This window comes from Zosterops lateralis (assembly GCF_965231275.1).
Source record: "Zosterops lateralis genome assembly, chromosome: 4".
Classification (NCBI taxonomy): Eukaryota; Metazoa; Chordata; class Aves; order Passeriformes; family Zosteropidae; genus Zosterops; species Zosterops lateralis.
Window position 1 is genome coordinate 35459279 of NC_139765.1, and position 12902 is coordinate 35472180.

At 38.5% G+C, this 12902-nt stretch overlaps 1 protein-coding gene across 7 annotated transcripts in view; it reads right to left on the reverse strand.

Moving 5' to 3' along the window:
* The window catches only part of SYT1 (synaptotagmin 1), a 345379-nt gene that overhangs the window by 247412 nt on the left and 85065 nt on the right, over positions 1 to 12902 (reverse strand). For 5 of the 7 annotated variants that reach the window (XM_083859065.1, XM_083859070.1, XM_083859064.1 and 2 more), the window contains exon 2: positions 8351 to 8438. The exons of 1 other annotated variant lie outside the window; for it this stretch is intronic. The gene's annotated coding sequence lies outside the window, so the exon portion shown is untranslated. The remainder of the gene's footprint in view (positions 1 to 8350; positions 8439 to 12902) is intronic. One more of the 7 variants, XM_083859068.1, reaches the window with a different exon arrangement.

The window sequence follows — 12902 nt, forward strand, 5'->3', positions numbered from 1 at the left end:
ATCTTCCCTGTCAAAATGAATCACATATTCTAAGGATGTCCAAGTGCTGTCATGCATTTCTTCCTCTGTCCCTGAAAAGTAGAGCTGCATTCTCTACCTGTATGTGGGTCATTTCTCCACAATAACATCACTTTTTTAAATGGCATTCAGGGTTGCAAAATGGAAAGAGATCCCATTTCACTTCAGCCATTTGTTCCTAACACAGAGAGGTAAAGGGTGACAAGATGGAAGCACTCTCTCCTATTTCCACCTGCTCCCTCTGTAACTTTTTTAGTACTATTCCAGTAGACTTTAAATCTTATTTACAAAAGCCAATATACCTGACGTCCTTGATTGTCCCACCTGCTGGCTGTGTTTACACTTTCCATAACTGATCCACCTATCCATCCTCATGCATGCATACATGAAAGAAGCACTGGGCAGTGCATGACGTGTTCTCTCTTGGACCTGGTACAGGGTATGTGAAGAGTGACAGCTGTTTGTTTTAGAGCTATTTATTTTAGTACTAGCTGCACAGCCTCATTTGCTTTCCTCAGAAGGTTCCATGTTGACAATCTATAACAGCTGACTTGAAAGCCACCACACTAGCAGGATCTGGTCTGGGAACTGAAATACAACAGCCTTAGCTACTCAATTTGAGTTTCTCTGCCTAGGGATAATATAAAATCCCTCATCAGCCAGTATGTATCTTCCTCACTTGTGTTTTGATCATCAGGGGTATGGTTCTCACACAGCTTTTCCACCTTGCTTTTTCTTTAATACAAGCTTTTAAAGAATTATATGACGAGCTCAGGAAATCTTGGCTTCTATCTGTGCCTCTCCTGAGAAGCAGGCTATACTGTGCACACACTTCTGTTCTGAAACTTGTTTACTGCTATCAAAGCTTATTTACAGCCTATCAGAAAGCTAAAAATACTTTTAATTTTCCCACAATATAAAGCAGACTGCCACTGTACTTCTCATCAAATCAGATACCCTGCCAAGGAAACATACAGGCTTCTGCATTCAGTCTTCAGTCAGCACTGAATCTGGCTGCTCAGACCAAGGTTTACAAAGCCAAAGCCTCATTACAGAATCACTGTGCAAATACAGCAATATCCAATCAAGAAATATATGTAAAAAAATAGTGTCTTGCAGACAAACATTGTACAAATAGACCTCTGCAGATACTGAACAATACCATCACATTTTCCTGTCTTTCTACAATATATCCCAAACACTCCCAATATGCACATCTGTCCATTTTATTATCTGCAAGCACAGAGCAAAGTCATGCATATAAGTATGTTTACATATCCACTATTTTCAGTCATTTAAACTAGAAACGACAAAGTAAGAGTTATGGCTATAGTTGCACGTATTTATATTCCTAGTTCTTCAATGATGGATTTCTTTTACTGATGAGATGATGTCCTATGTGCTTGTGATTCCATGCTTTTTTCTAAATGACTAATCTTATCAGTATACAACATGCTATTAAGACTATTTTTCCATTTTTCAGTGACTTCCTACCTTACTTACATCCCTCAGAATTTGGGGAATGGACCAAGATTCACATATGTTGAAGAGTTCAATTATGGTAGCTATGAAGAGACCAATTATGAATCAATTACTGCTATTACTAATCCTAATTAGTAAGTAACAATTTGTTCAGAAAACTAACTGGAAAAGGGAACAAAGAAACTCATCAATGAACAAGAACGGTCTGTCTTGGTTCGTTCCCTGTTTGGGCAATGATTTATTTGGTTTTGTGGGCACGTCTGCCATGCTACAGCTGCTTTTATAGCCTCTGTTTCTTGAGATATCTGAAGAGCTATGTCTGATACGAAGATTTGATGGATGTCTGCCTAACTAATGTATGTAGCTATTACTTTGTATTTTTCTTCTTTATTACATTTTCAGAATCAAAAAGAGATAAGCATTACCACAAGTCACTGCTATCAATATCAAGAAGACACACACAAAAGATGTTTGAACAAAATGAAATTCTACATGTCAGTAGTAGACAAGCTGTTGTTGGAAAGTGCCAGATAATTAAATTTTACAGAGAATCACAAAATTTGGACCTCTCACAGGGATGAGATCTGTCAGACACAGATAAGAATTTGTATTTTTTAAATATACAAGGTTTCATATCACATCTTCTTTTAATGTGAGAACAAAACAAACCTGTTGTTTGTGCCAACAGCTCCAAGCAGTTTGTCATACTGCAAAGGACAAAGTATCGATCTGGTTGGCCACCACCATTCTGACACAATGGACAGAATTCAGAGATAATAAAGAGGAAATCTGTATTCACCCAGTTTACCAAACTGGGAGGACAGCAGAGGATGTATTTATCCCAGCACAGTGCCCTAACCAAGGGTGCAAAGATCAGGAAGCCCCAAAAGCAGAGGCAAGCACTACAAGGGGCACAGCAGGTCTGCCTGACTCCAACTGAAGACCTGGACGCCCACTGGGACTCTGCCCCAGCATGGGCTGGGTCTGTTCTCTGCCATGTTTTGCATATACAGGACAAAAAATTTGGATTCACAGTGATACAGAAGGCAAATATTTTTTAATATTTTAAGGGAAGGAATGTATTTTAATATTTCTTCTTTTCAATGCCACATACAAAGGGTTACACACAAAACCTGCTCACTTGCTGTAAGATGAGGTTAGGAAAAAAAGATCCTAAAGTCTCCCAGACTATCCTGAGAAAACGACCTTTCCTTTCACTGGCTGCTCAAACTGTTTGAGAGACACTCTGGTGTCTGGGGCACCACTGTCCTGGTGCTTGCAGCAGAGGCTGAAGGGCACAGGGAGGAGAGGAAAGGTCTGCCCAGGGCTGGTCACACACCAGGTTCCTCACTGCACCCAATGTAGGGCACAGCTGAGCCCCACAACTGAGGTGGGGACAAACACCCTGGGAATACCTCTGGGGAATGGATTTAAGATGGCACAAAACCACTGCCCAGCAGTGAGAAGTGAGAGGAGGAAGTGTGAGAAACAGCAAGTGAGAGAAGGAGGGGGAGGAAGAGCCCCTGCAGCCCATAGTGGGGACCATAATCATGCGGGTTCCCCTGCAGCCTTGGGAAGTCCCCATGTTGGAGGAGAAACGGGTGAGGAATAAGGAGTGATGGGTATCAGCTGTAACAAACTGGCCACAAACTGGACTTCCCATCTCCTTGCACTGCTCTGTGGGGTCAACCAAGAGGGCTGGGAATAAAGAAGTGAATTTGAGAGGAACAAGGGTAGAAGGTGTTCTAGGTTTTGTCCTTGTTTCTCACCATACCAGTCTATTTCAATCAGCAATAAATTAAGTTAATATTCGTCAAGACGAGCCTGTTTTGTCCATTAAGGCAAGTGATGTCGCTGCCCTCATCTCGAGACACAGGGAGTGAGAGAGGAGCTGGGTGGGAGCCTGGCAGCCAGCTGAGGTCAGCCTACTGCTCTTGGGAATCAAACTTGGAAACTGAATCTTATAAATTTAGGTAGTGGATTATATAAAAGTGACCAAAGTTCATTATTCATTACAACGCTAAGCACCCTTGCTAATAGTGAGGTGAGCAATACTTGCTACACAGAAAGCACATGCTGGTTCCACCACCTGATGCCCCCAGCCACCTTCTGTGAAGGCTCAAAGTTCTGGAGTGGTTTCCAAAGCTGCTTAAACTGACTCAAGGCTTTGGTACTGCCAGAAGAGAAGAGATCCTGCCCTACTTTTCACACGCACATCATTGCACTATTTTCTTGTGAGGCAGCAATAAGGCTTATCTGGCTGAAAACTACTGTTCATTTTTAGCACTGGAACAAAAAGGGAGCATAAGATCATCACTTCCAGCAAACATGCTATCATGAAACTATACCCTTGGTGTGCTTCAGGCTCATGATTTCAAAGTACCTCAGAAAATAACTATGCTTATGAGACTTGGATCATAGCTGTTCCCTTTGCTTCACACTGGGGTTTCTTAAAATGTCCATCCTGATTTATTCAGATGTAAAGATAGTAAGAAATATCGTGCTGGGTTTTTCTGAGCCAATTCGTCACAAAATTTTTTCAACATTGTTTGCCCAAACCTGTGACAGGACCGGAGGATTTTCTGAACCAATCTAAATTTATGGTCTACTAATCTGGTATCCTCTTTGTGACAAGGTCAATCACTTAACAAATGTGCATGACCTCCTGCAGTAATCTGTAACATAATTCTTTCCATGAAAGAATACCCTACCCACTTATCCATTTATTTTGCCCTACACCTGGGATCTTTTTCTTCCTCCTAAAATCTTGCAATAATTGACTCATAGAAACATAGAATATGCCAAATTGGAAAGCACCCAACTTGAGTTGGAAGGGTCCAACTCCTGGCCCCAAGAATTCCACCAAGTGCCTAAAAAGCATTGTCCAAACACTTCTTGAACTCTGTCAGGCTTGGTGAAGTGACCACTTCTTCTGGGGAATCTGTGCCCAACCACCCTCTGTCTGAAAAGATATTTGCAGATATCCAGCCTAAACCTCCCTCAACACAACTTCAGGCATTCACTTGGGTCCTGTCACTGGTCACGACAGTGAAGAGATTGGTACCTGCTGCTCTTCTCCCTCATGAGGATATTGAAAACCCTGGAGACTGAGGCCCTCCCTCAGTCTACTCCAGGCTGAACAAAACGAGTGACCTCAGCTGTTCCTCATACAGTCTCCCCTCTGGACCCTTTACCATCCTCTGGAAGCCCTCTAAGAGCTTAATATCTTTTTTAGATTGTGCCACCCAAACCTGCCCCCAGCACTCAAGACCCCAGTGCAGAGCAGAGGGGACAAGGACAATCCCCTCCTTTGCCTTGCTGGTGATGCTGTCCCTGATGCCCCCCAGGACAGGGTTGGCCCTCCTGGCTGCCAGGGCACTGCTGACTCATTTTGCCATCAGCCAGGACCCCTAGGTCCCTTTCCATGGCACTGCTCTCCAGCATCTCATTCCCCAGTCTGTCTGTACATTCAGGGTTGCCCCATCCCAGGTACAGAATCCAGCACTTGCTCTTGTTGAACTTCATACAGTGGGTCAAGGTCCCTCTGTAGGGCCTCTCTGCTCTCAAGAGAGCTGACAGCTCTCCCTAATTTAGTGTTGTCAGCAAACTTATTTAGCATTCATTTGTGTCCAAGTCATTAATGAAGACATTGAAGAAAACTGGGCCCAGGATAGAGCCCTTTGGAACCCCACTGTTACAACTCTCACCAACCTGTCAATTCAAAACCATTCTGAATTTTCCCAGCATCTTGGCTTTGTCCTTCAGTAATCTAATGGGGCTTTTATCCAGCCATCTAAAAACCACAGTTCTCTTCCCAGATACGGTGTGCACTTGTAGGTGCATACTTTCCCCATAAAACCATTATTTTCCCACATAGTTTTAGTTTCTTTTTTGCTGGCCAAAAAGGAGAGGAAAGGCATGTTCCCCTGCCACATAAACATATGAAGGAGAATTAGCATCTGGTTTCTGACCATTACTGATGCTGAGATTGACTGGAATAAACAGCAAGAGTTCCAAGTACCACCTCTGGCTCAGTGAGCCAAATGTTTGATTGTTCTCATGTTGTTTAACAGCTTATATATAATTGCTGCTGGTTTAGACTGTAACACACAGTAAGTGCAGCGCTGTGGGAAGAATGAGGCCTGGTTTTGCACCAGCAGTTTTATTCTCTTTCTTTCAGGAAGAATAAGATCTGAACTTGACTGTGTTACTTCGTGAAATTTTATTTTCACCAATGAAGTCTTTGGTATACCTGATTCAATCTGAGTCCTCCAAGCCCACAAATCTCATTGCAGCCTATGTTGCCAATATAAAATAGTTAAATTTACTTCCAGCTAACGAGGTTATAAAGAGCTTAATAAATTTCAACACATTGATTAAAGTAATTTTTGCATTTATTGTTCTCTCTATTTTTAATGGATGCACACAATAGATCTATGTAACATTCTATTTTAACTGTTGCTTAATGGTTTACCTTTAAGATGCTGATGATTAAAGGAAGCAAGATGTATCAATCTACAGCCTAAGGACTTTATCAGTGGAAAGTTTGGTCTCAAGAGAGAAATTAAGTGAAGAGTTAGTTCAGAAAAAAAGGAGGTAAAAAACATAGTAATAGGAAATATTTAAAATATTTCTATTTTTAGAAGCAGGTTTACAGTTTACTATCAACCTTTGTTTGCCTATAATTTTGGTGTTCATTTCAACAGTAACTTAGTCCTTATTTCTTGCACAGTCCCAGCATTGCAGGGTTCCTTGTTTTTCACAAATGGGCCAGAAACAAAACACTTCTAGGGCAGGAAAACGGGAAAGAACTCATGAGAATTTTGCTATCAGCTACCATGTATCTTGAATTTAAATGGGTCAGACCATTGAGACTGCTTGGTCTGGGACCTCCTGATTCTGGATCTGTACTATTTTCAGTCTTTGTGCTCTGTGGAGATTCCCTTAGGTGGCCTGAGCGCCATTCTGCCTTTTTAAAATGTTCACAGCAACTACACTGGAAGTAATAGTTCCTGTGAGAGAAGAATTGCTTTCATCCCTGTTACTATCAAGGAAAAAAATACCTCCAAAGTGAAAAATACCACCAAAATCAACACACCAGAAATATTTCTAAATGAAAAGTAGTATTAAAGAGAAATTGCATCTGAAACGCTTAAAGCCAGTATCATGGCGTCTTTAAGTAGGAAGACTCCTTGTAACACTTAAAAATTTCCAATTTTTTTCTATTTCACTAAACACTTCCTAATACTCAAAAAGTCTCAGAAGGCATTTCCTACTGACTCTGCTTATTAGAGTAACCCCTTTAACCCAATTTGTAGTATATTATATAGACATCAACACTCTAGGACACCTACCCAACAAATTCTCTGACTCAGATGACAAATTAAGAAGCATTTCTAGTTCAGATTTGTGCATGAGACCCTCAGGTTTTGTCACAACCTTAGGTTACTGGTATAGATTTTTTAAAAAAACTCTTCTAGATTCATTCATATCCATTTTTGCTTTAATTTGCTTTTCCACTTCATATTTACCTTACAGACAACTTTATTCTATTTCACATTCCTGAGAACCTTATTGTAGCTCACGGGTCTGTGTGGATAATCTCTTTAGTAGCAATACTCTTCAGGGCACAAGACAGTCAAATGTGCATTCAAGTCCTTGAAGCTATTGTTCAAATGAAAATTCAACTTTCGAATCCCAAAACATTTGCTTTCATTTAAATTAGTTTGAGTTATAACATTAGTGACTTATTCCCAGACACATTCGTAAGACAGTATTTCATACTCTCAGAAGATACTGCCTGTAAGTGAGATATGCATGATAGTGAACAGAGATGAAAATTAATTTTATCACTGTGATGAGCACACTACTACTTCAATCAAAATTTATTTGCAAGTTTTGGTGGAACAGGAACAGATTTGGGGGAATTAGAAGATTAAATATTTTTTATAAAATCATAGAATATGCTGAATTGGAAGGGACTCATCAGGATCATTGAGTCTAACTCCTGTCTTTCCAAAATGAGGAGTCTCTTTATGAATGTAAGCACCTTGCAGGAAATAAGGACTTCCTTAATAAATATATTTATATTTGGATGTTATTGCGCTGTTAATACAATTGTGACGTGAATTTAATTTTTGCCTCCTAAAATCAGAAAATGGTCTAGAATGCAAGCCTGATACTATAATCACATCTCCTAATTTCACTCTGCTCTCTACATCACTGGTAGTGAATTTTATGAAATGACTACCGAAGCAATGGGACTGCCTGGTGGAGACTGAGGTGTACAAGCATTAACTCAAACAGAACTCATCAGCTAAAAAGGCACAGCAGACATTCTATCTGCAACCTGAAAAATCACAGTATCTTAATACATGCAGCTGCATTGCATAAGATACTACTCACAGGCAAAAATATAAGGATACACACTACTGAATGTACTAATCAAAGACAAGCCTTACTCAGAAATGATCTGTTTAGTGGTGCACAATGGCAGATGCCACAGCATATTTTTTTGTGATGCAAGGCTGCTCAAGATCATCTATGGATAATGAACCATGACAGCTTGGGATTTGATAAAACACAAATTGATGGAGAGAGAAGGCAAAGAATACAACTACTATCTGAATAAGAAATGCAAATCAACTGGATTTTTTAATTTTTAATCTCAGAATGAAATATCATGTATTACCACAAAATTGCATGTTCATTAATCTAACAAACTTTGCATCAGAAAAAATGACTTCTTTAATTTCTTTACTATCTCCATTTTAATTCTTGGAAAGTGCCATGGATTAAAGCATTTAATAGGTTGTAGAAGATAACAGAATCTTGTTTTTTTTTCAAATACCTTATATGATTGGCATCAATGCAGTGTTCACAGGGTAATCTTGAATGAAAGTTCTTCTTCACAGTTCAGTAAAATATCCCTTTTCTCCCTTTAAAAGAAAGACATTCCATGTAAACACTGCCAGTACCTATAGTGCTGTATTTTCCAACTTTGCCCACGAACAACTGCAGCTGAAAACCTCCTTTAAATGGACTTGGTTTGTTCACTGCCTTTCAGCTGATTGCCGGTAGCTGATTATCATGAGATTTAATCAGACTGTTAAGAGACGCAGAAGAAAAATATGTGGACAAGATTTCTTCATCATGGACTGATTTGGACTGTTTTCTCAGTGTGCTCCAATGTTATATATTCCTGTAGATTTCATCATAAGCCAAATAAAGTGAATTGTAATGATCTCACATCATGCTTTTCTACTGCTGTAAGCCACAAGATTCCTTAACTTAGCATGCTCAGTGAATTCACAGGATATTGGAAAGACATGGATTTATTCTTGAACATTTTTAACTTCTATACACAGACAACTTCATAACAGTTTGCATTTAGGGGGAAAAGTGACATCAGTCAATTCAATCTTAGACACAACAATTTCCTAGAACTATTCAGATTATATTAGATTTTTTTCCCCTTGTCTGCTCCTCTATTTGCTTTTTCCAGAGTCTCCTATTCTGGTAAATTAAAGGAATTCACGTGACTTTTTCCCCACAGCTACAACTAGAAGCTCCAGTTAAGACTGAATGCTCACTGTGCTGGAAGTTGTTTGAACAAGGCTGTTAGGCATATTTAAGATTTTTATAAATCAAATCCCTTAGACAGTAAAGGATATGAGTAAAGCTGTATCAATTTATTTGTTCTACAGATGAAAGCTAAGGTACATAAATATTAAACAATATTCTGAAAGTCACACCAGTCTGGTTCAAGGATCCTTCTCAGTCTGAAATGCCTTGAATCCTTGTCCAGTACCTGAATCACACCCTATAAAGCCTGTCCTCAGTCCCCAGATCTTACATGTAGCACTTTTGATTATTATCCTTAGGAGGAAGTACTACCAGTATTTAATTTTGTTGGACTTGACAATATTTAAAACTGTAATATTGCAAATAAAGATATTTTTTAAAACAATCAAAGCACTGAATTAAATCAAAATTACATTAAAATTATTTTAAATACTTTGGAAGCTTTCATTTTTCACTAGTTAAGTACAAAGAAATCAATACTGTAAAGAAGATGGAATTTTCTGTAAATGTATATACCTATTATTTTTCTTCTAATTTTTAGAATAAGTCCATAACAGCAAGATGCATTCCACTGAATTTAAAGTCATCAAAGTCTGGAGGTACAAGAATTTACAGCTCCACATAATGTTATTTTTCCATCAGAAAAGGAAAGAAAGACTAAAGTCTTTAAATTACTCCAGGACTTAGAGTTTAATGAAATAACTATCAGGAAAAGCTGGTTAAAAATGTTCTGACTTTCACAGTCAACAATTATTTTGTAGCTTGTGGCTGTCTGGATAGAATATCTTTATTTATCAAAACAACAAAGTGAAATTAAACTCATTAGATGCAAACCACAACATTAATAAAAGAACATCACTGCAATGTCAAGCAGTCAAAGTTTAATTCAGACGATTTCTGAGGCTTTATGACAGTCTCTCAGTCACAATTCTTTTGTGGGGAGCTATGCTTATTCAGTGCCTAGGTTGTTTTTTTAAGGAATTTAAGGGGTTTACCCTCTATTCTGCGAATGCTCTAGAATTCAAATACCTTATAGAGCAGATTCTTAAAATAAAATAATTCTTTTCATGATGAATTTTTTAAGATTAAAAAAATCCACTAATTTTATACACTGAATAATGGATCTTTATTTCCTCTCCATCTCCTTCTTTTTTTTTTTTTTTTCTTCAGAGCATGTAGCATATATTGTACATTCCCATATATCCAAGACAATTAATTCCATTTTCCTGCCTTCCTGGCTCATTTCTCAACCATCCCCAGTTCTCTCGAGCTAGGATTACTGGCTGATACTACTGGCAGTTATGTTGGCAGCTCTACATGTGCTGTCCAGATATCCAATTCCTTATTAAATCTGTCTTCTCTAGAGCTCCCTGCCAATTCTGACTCTTTTTGTCTAGTCAGTCCCAGTTTCCCATTCCATTTCCAATTTTTATGCCCTTTCTCATTATCCAAGTTGACTATTAATTGACTGGCTTTGCCCATCAAGCCTCAGCCATTTCCTCCTCAGCTCCAGGCTGTCCAGTTTTCTGATACTCTTCTGTCCACTGGGGTCCTGGCAGAGTTCTATCTTGGAAAACACATAGAAGGAGTACCAAAAGCCATCTTATGGGAAACTCTTTTTAGATCTTTTTCATCTCGCAACACAAAGTCTGTTGGGTAATAGGGACGCTAGAGTTTACTGTAGTCAGCCTCTGGAGTTTTGAGAAGCCAGAGCACACTTAGCAATGACTGCAAATGGAGATTTTTCATCTTTGTTTCATTAACAGATCCCTCTTCCCTCTGTGAATTTTTTTCCTTTTCAAAAGGCTTATGATTCTGCTAATTCTAGGCAATATTCACAGGGATGGCCACAAACACATTCTGTCAGAACTGGCAATCTCACTCCTAGGCAGAAAACCTAAATCTGACAAAAAGGAAACTTTCAAATATGACATGTAGTTTTTTGCTGAGATCTTAACTGAGTTGAAAAATCCTAGCTAGATGCAAATATTTCTAAGGAGAGAGGAGTTAACATTTGGGAGTCAGGAAAAGACTGATAAATCTATACAGTTTTAGTATGTTTTAATATAGGTAACAATGAAGCATGAACCACGTTTCAAGAAGATTTTTTAGGTTTTCTTAGAGACTTAAAATTTCTTTTTACAAGTCCCCTTAGGGAGCAGAAGGAACCTCTCTCACTTATTGGATGAACAGTGCATAATACTTTGCATAATGAAATTAAGCAGCCTGAAGTACATGTGAACATGACTAATGAGACCAAATGCAGCAGGAAAACCAAGCAGATGGCTTGAGTGAGCTGGAACAGCAAGGAGAGATCTGAATGGTTTGGGGTTTTGCAGGATACATACAGAAACACAAATACAATTTTTGCATTTCTGTAAAACAGTGCATCTGTCAGCATTTTGGTGATCTACAGATGACAAGTGAGAGCTTGCCAGAATACTAATACTGTCTGTGGAAAACCTTTATGTGTCGTCTATGGAGATACAAAACCCAAACAAAATGGAAGTTGGGACTAGGAGTTGTTTTGTTTTGCTGTGTCTTGCTTTAATTGCATAAAAAGATACTTAAGCTAGTGGTATATTTTTAATGGATCAGTTCTTCTCTATCAAAAGCCTGGTTCTCAGACACCTCCTCAGTAGTATGAACATCATGGGGAGAGAAAGTATGAACATCATGAGAGAGAAAGGAGGCAGCAAGTATTAAAAGATGATGGGAAAAGGTTTTCTTATCAAGAAAGATCAATGACCAACTTATAAAGGATGCTACCAGAAACACTGGAAGATGAAGATGCATTCAGTTTGCTCCCATTGCTTCAGGGAAAAAAACAAATCTGTCCACAGAAAAGATTAACCATTCATTTCTGTAACATGAGCTACAATGAGGGTAAGCAGGCAGCTTCACCTTGAGAGGTATTCAGGTGAAGGTATAGCTCTGGTCTGCACAAAACACATTCTGACAGTGGCTATTTACATCTGCAAACTTAAGGGCTTGTCTGCAGTTACGTTATAAAGAACAAGCAGATTCAGAGAGTAAAAGTGTAAAACTGAGCAAATTTACAATGTCATCCTGCTGCCACCTCTACCACAAATGATTAGGATTAAATGCCTTCAGATGTGTATGTTCTGACAGATTTTTATTTTTTTCACTAGAAAACTTTATGTGATATTTTGGAAGGAAGCACAGCATTACCTCAGATTGCAATATAAAGGTATCTTCTCAACAAAGTAATTTTAACCAACATTCAGAAGAAAACTATTTAGTTGTTTTTTTCTGTTGCTGTCAATAAGTATAGTAGTCTGTTCCACTGCTGATGATAATGCTACAGCTGTGGCCCACCTATCACATATTTGACTATGACATGCTCCCAATATTCAGTGCTCATAACAAAATCTAGTAATGCAAAATACTTTTATTACCAACACAAACTGTTGAGGTACAAAATTCACACATTCTTTAATCCCTTCAGTTAGTTTTAAAAATGTATCTCTCCACTGTGTGCACTGGTCTCTCTTTTTTAAAAGTTCACAATATTTAGAAACATAGAAAGAGACTAATTCCATGGATCATCATTATTCAGGCAAGAAAAAAAAAAGAAGGACCAAAACTCCAAGAACTGCAAACTTCTTTTATTTTTGGAAGACAGTAGTAATTTTTATTTTTTTTTCAGGGGCTTCTGATGGTATTTTTTATCTCTAGTACTAAACAAAAACAATCCCTTCCATTCTGAAGCATATTCCCCACTCTGAAAAAAATCACAGAAGTCTTTAACAATCTGGACCAGCAAGATCTTTCAGTCAGCCTTGACCTAAATTTAT